Here is an 11,273-nt window from a genome sequence, read left to right on the forward strand (position 1 = left end):
TTGTGTTTTTCCATACGTTTGACATAACAGATGCGAATTACAGATTGAATAGTCAACAATAATATCCAGAACGAGATTTTCACTCTGTAGCGGAGTGTGCGCTCATGTGAAACTTCCTGGCAGATTAAAACTGTGTGCCGGACCGAGACTCGAACTCGGGACCTTTGCCTTTCGCCGGCAAGTGCTCTACCAACTGAGCTACCCAAGAACTACTCACGCCCCCTCCTCATAGCTTTACTTCCGCCAGTACCTCGTCTCCTACTTTCCAAACTTCACAGCTCTCCTGCGAACCTTGCAGAACTAGCACTCCTGGAAGAAAGGGTATTGCGGAGACATGGCTTAGCCACAGCCTGGGGTATGTTTCCAGAATGAGATTTTCACTCTGCAGCGGAGTGTGTGCTGATATGAAACTTCCTGGCAGATTAAAACTGTGTGCTGGACCGAGACTCGAACTCGGGACCTTTGCCTTTCGCGGGCAAGTGCTCTACCAACTGAGCTATCCAAGCACGACTCACGCCCCCTCCTCATAGCTTTACTTCCGCCAGTACCTCGTCTCCTACCTTCCAAACTTTACAGAAGCTCTCCTGCGAACCTTGCAGAACTAGCACTCCTGGAAGAAAGGGTATTGCGGAGACATGGCTTAGCCACAGCCTGGGGGATGTTTCCAGAATGAGATTTTCACTCTGCAGCGGAGTGTGTGCTGATATGAAACTTCCTGGCAGATTAAAACTGTGTGCTGGACCGAGACTCGAACTCGGGACCTTTGCCTTTCGCGGGCAAGTGCTCTACCAACTGAGCTATCCAAGCACGACTCACGCCTCCTCCTCACAGCTTTACTTCCGCCAGTACCTCGTCTCCTACTTTCCAAACTTCACAGCTCTCCTGCGAACCTTGCAGAACTAGCACTCCTGGAAGAAAGGGTATTGCGGAGACATGGCTTAGCCACAGCCTGGGGTATGTTTCCAGAATGAGATTTTCACTCTGCAGCGGAGTGTGTGCTGATATGAAACTTCCTGGCAGATTAAAACTGTGTGCTGGACCGAGACTCGAACTCGGGACCTTTGCCTTTCGCGGGCAAGTGCTCTACCAACTGAGCTATCCAAGCACGACTCACGCCCCCTCCTCACAGCTTTACTTCCGCCAGTACCTCGTCTCCTACTTTCCAAACTTCACAGCTCTCCTGCGAACCTTGCAGAACTAGCACTCCTGGAAGAAAGGGTATTGCGGAGACATGGCTTAGCCACAGCCTGGGGTATGTTTCCAGAATGAGATTTTCACTCTGCAGCGGAGTGTGCGCTGATGTGAAACTTCCTGGCAGATTGAAACTTTGTGCCGGACCGAGACTCGAACTCGGGACAAGCAGGAGAGCTTCTGTGAAGTTTGGTAGGTAGCAGACGAGGTACTGGCGGAAGTAAAGCTGTGAGGACAGGGCGTGAGTAGTGCTTGGGTAGCTCAGTTGGTAGAGCACATGCCCACGAGAGGCAAATGTCCCGATTTCGAGTCTCGGTCCGGCACACAGTTTTAATCTGCCAGGAAGTTCAAACAATAATATAATCTGATTCGTTATTTACAACAGTCCGCCAACGTTGGGGTAGCTTTTCGATTGCGCGACTGGGTTTGAGGCGAAAAACTCATCGAGCCATGGTCGGAGCGCGTTTTCATCCGGAAAGGAAGTTCCTTGCAGATTGTTATATAAAGAGCGGAAACAAGAGGAGACCTTTCAAAGACTAAACATACTAGCCAACGAGGTATCACAAAAAGTATTAAAAGCTTTTCTGAGAGACCTACAAGCCTAGCTAAATAGAAAACACCGATTGCGACCACAGCTCTGGCCCCATACCGCCCGTTCGTGGATAGGTCGACTTAACAGTTGGAATCCGCCACGACCGGGACTAGGGGGACAGGGATGATCCCGAATATGACAACGCACTAAACCATGATGTAGAATAAAAAGTAGATTTAGGTAATTAGAATAGGATAGTAAATTAGGAACCTGCAGCGATAAACCACCCTTGCCTGCCCGGTGCCAGGGGCACGCCCATAGGGATTAGCTCTATGGGCAAGGCTTCCAAAGTAGGTTTATAATTACACTGGCACAACTGTAACGCTGCAGGCAGTTAGAATTAACCCTTTTGTAGTAACTAGAATTCAAGCAAACTAAAATAAGAAGTAGTCTGCCTAGTACTAACCGCATAACTGTCTGTAATTAAGTATAATGTAAAAGCTGCTATTGAATAAGGTAGGAACATAGGACCCACTAATCAATAAGGTGGTGGGTCAATCTTGTATAATTATTATTGTGTTATGAAATAAAGATTTTTTTTAAAAAAAAAAGAGCGGAAACGTCCCATCCTGCGGCCTTGCCGTGGCCCTGGCGCTCAGTAGCCCCCTTGGATGGGTTGACCTAGCACGGGAAGGGCCGTCCATGAATGACGTTAAAAGACTCACTGGACCGCACTCGCCCTCCATGGATTATCAAAAGTGGTGGGTGAGACCTGTTCGGTCATCATCCCCCAGTACGTGTGGAGGCCCTTCGGGAAACGTAACTCGGGTTTGGTTCAAATGGCTCTGAGCACTACGGGACTTAACATCTGAGATCATCAGTCCCCTAGAACTAGGAACTACTTAAAGCTAACTAACCTAAGGAGATCACACACATCCATGCCCGAGGCAGGATTCGAACCTGTGACCGTAGCGGTCGCGCGGTTCCAGACTGTAGCGCCTAGAACCGCTCGGCCACACCGGCTGGCAACTCGGGTTTGAGTTGACGTCAAACTCCACAACGTAACACCCGGACCAACATCCTTTGATTTTTGTGATTTGGGCTTAGAGCATCTCCTACCCATACACCCGTTTTTTGAACCGCCCCACTGCATTCTCACGTCACACAATTCTGGAATGGTTACAGCTCATCATATTGTCAGTTCCCGACGACGCTGACCTGCACCTTTGAGGCTTAATGCATTTAAAGGATCTTCGTCAAATCCGGAAAGCCTTCTTGAAAGGGGAGAGTCACTAACGGTAAAACGATCCTCCTTGAAGCGATAAACCCGTTTTCTTGTCGTGCTCTGTCTAATGGCATTATCCTCAAACAAAGCGTAAAAGTTTCTGGCTGCCTACGGCGCTGTCACGCCTCTATTGACATCAGCCAGGAGAACTTTTCACGTCTTCTCTCTAAAAAAAAAACTATTATAGCTGTTGCTGACTTTTCGTTAATTGTTGCTTTTATGCAAATTGTTTTTGCTCCTTCTGGTTTATTTAATTATTTTTAATTATTACTATTATTAGCGTAACAACGCATATATGGAAAGAGTGACGTGAAATTCTTTTAACAATGCTGTGCTTTTAATTGCTTTATCATCGTTACCTTTTTTAGCAAAATAAAATGATGGAAGTATTATTGTTCTGAATCTGACCCACAATTTAAAGAACGATTTTTTTTAGTAACTGCAACTCATGCTAAGTATCAATATATCTTTCCTACTTCGTAATTATTCAAAGTTGAAATTAATGTCCTATGATCTCTGATGTTACAGTTCGTACGATCGTTCTCAAATACAAGTTTGCAGTGGATTTTATTTCTTACGAAAATGCTATTTCATACCACGGCTAGCCCAATAACATGAGACTCTCATTAAAGAAAATTACGTATTCACTATAAAATTTAGACAGATCAGAACGGAGCACAGCAAGTTTCCTATCAGATTCTTTAGGTACATAAAATTATTTGCCCTGAAAATTATATCCTATCAGCAGCCCGCGTCAACCTGCAACACATCATAAAATCTGCTGATCTTCACTGCCAACCTGGGAGCTAAAAGAAATAATATTATTTTTTACTATTATTTTACCGCTTCCTTGCGGTATACTCGACTATATTGTAAGTCGTTTAAATACGCCGCGGCAGCGGCTCTTCTTTCTCCACACAGCTCAGCTCCACAGATAATATTTTTATATGGCTGAAAAATATCTTAACAGGATGGGATAATAGGCAGGCACACTTTAACATTTAAGTAATACAAGTTTTCATTTAAACAACTCTATTTAAACATTTAAATATCTTAATAATTACAGACCTGTGTACATTCACGCGCAATGGCGTCCAATTCACAATCTCGACAAAAGAATGCTACCTCCGCGCTCTCTACGACAATAACAGGAGATCTTTCTCTCACAGCTTTCAGATTAAGAAGAACAGAGACATTGCTTTACATCATGCCTTATATACAAATTCATTTGGTGATCTCTGTACAACATTTATCTTCTGTGTCGGTCTTATTACTCGCCGACACAGACGTTCTCAAAAATAAAAAATAAAGAAAATAATACATAATTTTACATAATGACACAATATGACACATCTAATATTTTAATTATTACATAATATATTGTCTTTGTTTATTACAAGACGTTACAAACTACGTCGGAAATACTCCGATTTCTCTAGCTGCCACTCCATTTTCTGGCGTCCACTGCTCCACTCACTACCTCCAAATAACAAAAATGACAATACGCTAGCGACAGCGAACTACAAATTAAAAATGACGATCGATAAATAAACCAATAGCAAGCCGAATACCAACATGTAAATAAGAAACACTACGAACTTGTGCAGCAATCCAATAGAGAGTTCGTCCATCCGGAGAACCGAGAATCTCCATGATTTTTCCCTGTTATCGACATCGAAACTGGCAAGATATCTGTCCGGATAGTTCCAACACGTCTGAGAATGTATCAATTTACAGTTTCAATTTTTTGTGTGTTTCTGTATTTGTTAATGTAATTTTCCATTATTTTTATTAATTTTGGAGGTATTGTATTGTAGGTTACCCAGGGGCATATAAATGACGGAGAGGCTCCGTCCCCACCGCAGCCGCAATGGTCCACAACTCCACGACGATTACAGTAGTCCACTCACCCCCCACCCCCCACCCCCGCCGCCCCACACCGAACCACTCTTTCAGGGTTATTGTGCTGTTCGGACTCCGGTGGAACCCCCCAGGGAACGTCTCACACCAGACGAGTTAACCCCTATGTTTGCGTGGTAGAGTAATGGTGGTCTACGCGTACGTGGAGAACTTGTTTGCGCCGGCCGGAGTGGCCGAGCGGTTCTAGGCGCTCGAGTCTGGAACAGCACTACCGCTACGGTCGCAGGTTCGAATCCTGCCTCGGGCATGGATGTGTGTGATGTCCTTAGGTTAGTTGCGTTTAAGTAGTTCTAGGGGACTGATGACCTCAGATATTAAGTCCCATAGTGCTCAGAGCAATTTGAATTTTTGAAGAACTTGTTTGCGCAGCATTCGCCGACATAGTGAGCTGAGGCGGAATAAGGGGAACCAGCCCGCATTCGCCGAGGCAGATGGAAAACCGCCCAAGAACCATCCACACACTGGCCGGCTCACCAGACCTCGACCCAAGTCCACTAGGCGGATTCGTGCCAGGGACCAGGCGCTCCATCCCAATCCGGAAAGCCACGCGTTAGACCTAATTTTGGAGGTATATTAAACATGCTTTTCTAACTGGATGTATCTTTTTCTTGCATTGATTTGGAAGCCTAATATTTTGACGCTGTTAAGGGACGGTAGGTCTTAGTGAGTCATCCTACTAACTTAAGTACGGAACCATAAAAAAGGAAACGTGAGGGCTCTCAGTAAAAGGAGACATACTTCTCGAGTTAAAAGAATTGAAATGTTATTGATTCGCAATAACGGGGAGACGCCTGGTTTACGGCGGCGGATTGTGCGACCGCCTACTGGCTCAGTTCAATATCGAGCAGTTGAGTGCAATACGGACACCGACCTGGTAAAACCCTGGGATAGCACTTTGCTGCGGTGGTCTAGCGGTTCTGGCGCTGCAGTCCGGAACCGCGGGACTGCTACGGTCGCAGGTTCGAATCCTGCCTCGGGCATGGGTGTGTGTGATGTCCTTAGGTTAGTTAGGTTTAATTAGTTCTAAGTTCTAGGGGACTTATGACCTAAGATGTTGAGTCCCATAGTGCTCAGAGCCAGCCAGCACTTTGCTCTAAGCTGCATCTTAATAGACGACGGACGTGCCGCACGGACTTGGTTGAGTAATAAGTCCCATGGAAGTTTGGTAAAGCACATCGGCAAGTTGTGAGACAGAACTCCACCGACAGCCTGCCAGAGATTGTTCAGGGATATATTTGAATATTCCGGCTGCTCGATACACAGTTAATGCACTGCGTTTGATTTATTGTCCCATTGAGCTTTCTACTGTATTGTCCTGAAAACAGTGCAAAACAGTGAAAATGTCGAAGATATGGGCTGTTTGTCTTGTCTCCACTCGCTCTCGGTGTCTGTTGTTAGGAACAGGAGTGCCCTCGTAACTTAAGTCTCATTTTTTCTTTTTTTTGTGTCATCAGTTTTCTGACTGGTTTGATGCTGCCCGCCACGTGTACCTCTCCTGTGATAACATCTTCATCTCAGAGCAGCACTTGCAACCTACGTCCTCAGTTATGTACTGATGTGTCCCAATGTCTTCCTCTATAGTTTTTGCCCTCTACAGCTCCCTCCAGTACCATGGAAGTCATTGCCTGGTGTCTTAACAGATGTCCTATAACCCTATCCCTTCTCATTGTAAGCGTTTTCTACATATTCCATTCTTCTCCGTGTCTGCGCAGTACCTCCTCATTCCTTAGCTTATCAATCCATCTAATTTTCAACATTCGAATGCATCGATTTTCTTCTGTTCTGGTTCTCTCACAGTCCATGTTTCACCACTATAAAATGTTGCGCTCAAGACGTACATTCTCAGAGAGAAATAGCCGTTGTCCCACAGTCCATAATGGATCAACAGAGATTCTCAGAAATTTCTTCCACAAATTAAAGCCGATATTTGATATTAGTTGACTTCTCTTGGTCAGGAATGTTATTTTTGCCAGTGCTAGTCTGCTTTTGATGTCCTCCTTGCTCTGTCCATCATTGATTATTTCGCTGCCTAGGTAGTAGAATTCCTTAACTTCATCTACTTCGCGACGATTAATCCAGATTTTTTCTCGCTGTTCTTATTTCTGCTACCTCTCATTGCTTTCGTGATTCATCAATTTACTCTCAGTCCATATTCCGTAATTAGACTGTTCATTCCATTCTGCGGATCATGTAATTCTTCTTTACTTTCACTCAGGATAGGAATGTCATCAGCGAATCATACCACTGATATCCTTTCACCTTGAATTTTAATTCCACTCGTGAAAATTTCTATTATTTCTATCATTCCTTCTTCGATGTACAGACTGAATAGTAGGAGCAAAAGACTACATCCCAGCCTTAGGCCTACACTCTTTTTAACCAGAGCACTTTGTCCTTGGTCGTCCACTCTTAATATTCCCTCTTGACTCTTGTACACAACGTATGTTACCCACCTCTCCCTGTAGCTTACCCCTATTTTTGTCAGGTTTTCAAATATCTTGTACCATTTTACATTGTTGAACACTTTTTCCAGGTCGACAAATCCTATGAACGTATTTTGATGTTTCTTTAGTCTTGGTTATATTATCACCCATAATGCCAGAATTGCTTCACTGATGCCATTACCTTTGCTAAAGCCAAACTGATCGCCATCCAACACATCCTCAATTTTCTTTTCCATTATTCTGTATATTATTCTTGTCAGGAACTTGGATACATGCGCTGTTAAGCGATAAATCTTGCACTAGTCAGCTCTTGCAATCTTCGGAATTGTGTGGATGAAATTTTCCGAAAGTCAGGTGGTATGTTGGCAGGTCACACATTCTACACAAAAACGTGAGTAGTCGTTTTGTCCCTATTTCCTCCACGATTTTAGAAATCCTCCATAGCTCTCTAAAATTCTGATTCTAATCCTGGATCCCCTATATCTTCTAAATCGACTCGTCTTTCCTCTTCTAACACATCAGACAAATCTTCCACTCTCACAGAGGCCTTCAATGTAGTCTTTCCACCTATACACTCTCTCCTATGCATTTAATAATGGAATTACCGTTGCACTCTTAATGTTATCACCTTTGCCTTTAATTTCACAGAAATTTGTTTAGACTTTCCCATAATTTGAGTCACTCCTTCGATTTCTTCATATTTTTCATGCAGCCATTTCGTCTTTGCTTCCGTGCACTTCCTATTTATTTCATAACTCACCGACTTGTATGTCCGTATCCCCAAATTGCCCTGAACAGTTTTGTACTTCTTTCTTTCATCCATCAACGGAGGTATTTCTTCTGGTACCCACGGTTTCTTCGGTTACCTTCTTTGTACCTATATTTTTCTTTGCAGCTTCTGTGAGTGCCCCTTTTTCAGATGTCCATTCCTCTTAAACTGTACTGCCTACTTAGCTATACATTATTGCTGTGTCTGTAGCCTTAGAGAACTTCAAGTCATTCGTTATTCCGTAGTACATCCGTGTCCCACTTCTTTGCGTAATGATTTTTTCTGACTAATCTCTTAAACTTCAGCCAACTCTTCATCACTACTAGATGATGTAATTTACCTGAAATCTTCCCGTATCACCCGGCTTTTTCCAAGTATACGCCTTCCCCTTGTGATTCTTGAACAGAGTATTCACTATTAATTGCTGAAATTTATTACAGAACTCAATTAGTCCTTCTCCACTCTCATTCTTTGCCCCAAGCCCATGCTCCCGTATAACCTTTTCTCTTACTCCTTAGCCTACAGTCGCTTTCCATTCTCCATGACTATTAGATTTTCATCCTCCTTAACACATTGCATTACCCGTTCAATGTTCTCATATATTTCCTCTATCAATTCATCTTCAACTTGTGACATCGACATGTATACCTGTTCTTTTCGGGGTTGGTTTGCTTTCGATTCTGATAACAATGACCCTATCGCTGAACTGTTCACAGTAACATGCTCTCTACCCTACATACCTATTCATTAAGAATCCTACTCCCGTTATACCATTTTCTGCAGCTGTTGCTATTACCAGATACTCCTGTGTGTTCTTTCCGTTTTACTTCACTAACCCCCACTATAACTAGATTGAGCCGTTGCAATTCCCTTTTCAGATTTTCTAGCTTCCCTATCGCGTTCAAGCTTCTGACATTACGCCCCGACCCCTAGAACGTTATACTTCCGTTGGTTATTCAATTTTTTCTCATGGTCACCTGCCCCTTGGTAGCCTTCTACCGAAGATCCGAATTGGGGAATATTCCGAAATTTTTCGCCGATGGATAGATCATCACGACACTTTTTCAATTATAGACCAGGTGTCCCTGTGAGTACACGTTGTGTGTCTTTAATGCAGTGGTTTACATTGCCTTCTGCATCCTCATGTCTTTGATCATTGCTGATTCTTCCGCCTTTATTGGCAGTTTCCCACCCCAAGGACAAGAGAGTGCCCTGAACCTCTCTCCACTCCTCTGCCCTCTTTGACAGGCCCGTTGGCAGCATGAGCGTGACTTCTTATGCCGGAGGTCTTTGGCCACCAATGTTGATTATTATTAATCAAAATTTAAGCGGTAAAGTGTTTCGAACCTGGGACCGAGAGCGTTTTGATTACTAATCAAGATTCTACCCCATTTCTTTGCGGGTGTCATGATACCCGTTCAAGTTCATCGTTGTTTCCTTTATTCAGGTGGTTTATTTTATTTTATTTTATCTTTCGTACTGGCGGCTCTAGACAACCCCTAGATAACGGGTGCGACTGTTGTGCAATATTCATGACAGTTCTCGGCTGCACTTATACAGCCCGGATTTGGCTGTTTTTCATCTCTGCTCAGATGAATCGTTGGCTACGTAAACAATATTTTGGCACAGACAAAGAGCTGTAGTCCAGCGTAGAAAACTGTCAGAAAGCACAGGAGATTGCCTGCAATGACGAGGGTATTGTCAAGCTTCTACAACGCTGCGGCAGATGTCTATGTTGGAGAGGCGTCTGTATAGAGAAATGGCTGGAAGGCGATGCTAACTGCCACACATAAAACAGTTTTGATTTGCACTTTGTTTTCCATTTCTCAACCGATCGTTCCTACGTGCCGAATAGTCGTTGTAAATAGTGAGTGATTTAGCTACCCCTACCGACGTCGTTTTTTGCAACCCGTAATGCTAAACCTGACTATCAAACAAAACTCTCGAGATTTTCATATTCTCCCGCTCGCTACACGCAAACTACTAGTCATCAAACTACTTACCCTGCATAAAAATTAACAGGACCTTTTGTAGGGAATTTAGTGTACTAAAATTTTGCACTGGGTTACGTTTTCGCTGCAGGCCACGGTTTTTGAGTTATTCAAGAAAAAGGTACAAAGTGACCTTCAAACGTATCTCGACCCCCGCACTCTTCCCTCACCAGTCAAGATTTACAGTATGTTCTTCGTGGCATACCCTCCTACCACTGTACAAAAATTTCCGACTTCACTAACTGCTCCAGATATTCAACGTGTTGATCTCTATTGCTTGAGCTATTATGCCACCAATATAGTGAGCTGTTTCGTTAACATTAATAATTTAAATGTGCCCTTGAGGGGATGAAAGGAAAACGACTTTTGTAAACGTTACGTTAAAATTAATTACATTGACAGTTCGATCCAAACTTAATCCTTACATGCACAGTAGTTTCGTAACCAGAAGGCCTGATAAATTTTACACAAACGTAAATTTTAAAATTCGTAAGTTCTCCACTAAGATGGTGGCGTGATAACGCCATCGATGAAGACCAAAAAATTGTCGAATAAGTGAAATAATTCGTGCAGTCGCAAATTTTTGTGCAGTGGTAGGAGGTAGTGCCAGGAACAAAACACTAGAAACAAAGGCTGAGCGTGGGAGGTGGGGTGCATTTGAAGGTCATTTTTGCACGTTTTCTTGAGTCACTCGAAAAGTACGGTCTCTGGAGAAATCTTATCTCAGTGCAAAATTTAAGTACATTACATTTCATAAAGTAAGTCCTTTTCACTTTTCCTTCAGGAGTCTGCCCCAATAGCTGAACGATCAGCCTGTTAGAATGCCAAGCACGGGGGACCGAGTTCGATTCCAGGCTGGGGTGGGAGATTTTCTCCCCTCACTTACTGGGTGTTGTGATGTCCTCATCATCATTCCACTCCCATTGTCGACGCGCAAGTCGCCCAATGTGGCGTCGCACTCAGTAAGACCTGCACTCGGCCTCCGAACTTCCCGCCTGGGAACTCCCGGCCACCGACGCCATAAGATCATTTCCATTTCCATTAGGACTAATAGTTAGTGCGAAGCGAGCGAGAGAGTATGAAAATCTCGCATGCGATTTTTGAAGGCCAGATATAACACCGCGGTTTGCATGAAGCGACA

At 43.8% G+C, this 11,273-nt stretch overlaps 3 non-coding genes across 3 annotated transcripts; all 3 read right to left on the reverse strand.

Annotated features, from left to right (window-relative positions):
* Positions 1-432: 432 nt before the first annotated feature.
* Positions 433-507, reverse strand: Trnas-cga (transfer RNA serine (anticodon CGA)). Its single transcript has one exon. It is a non-coding gene; the product is annotated as a tRNA-Ser (tRNA).
* A 226-nt stretch (positions 508-733) lies between these two features.
* Positions 734-808, reverse strand: Trnas-cga (transfer RNA serine (anticodon CGA)). Its single transcript has one exon. It is a non-coding gene; the product is annotated as a tRNA-Ser (tRNA).
* Positions 809-1,031: 223 nt separating this feature from the next.
* Positions 1,032-1,106, reverse strand: Trnas-cga (transfer RNA serine (anticodon CGA)). Its single transcript has one exon. It is a non-coding gene; the product is annotated as a tRNA-Ser (tRNA).
* Between the last annotated feature and the right edge of the window lie 10,167 nt (positions 1,107-11,273).

Source organism: Schistocerca nitens, chromosome 9 (assembly GCF_023898315.1).
Source record: "Schistocerca nitens isolate TAMUIC-IGC-003100 chromosome 9, iqSchNite1.1, whole genome shotgun sequence".
Lineage (NCBI taxonomy): Eukaryota > Metazoa > Arthropoda > Insecta > Orthoptera > Acrididae > Schistocerca > Schistocerca nitens.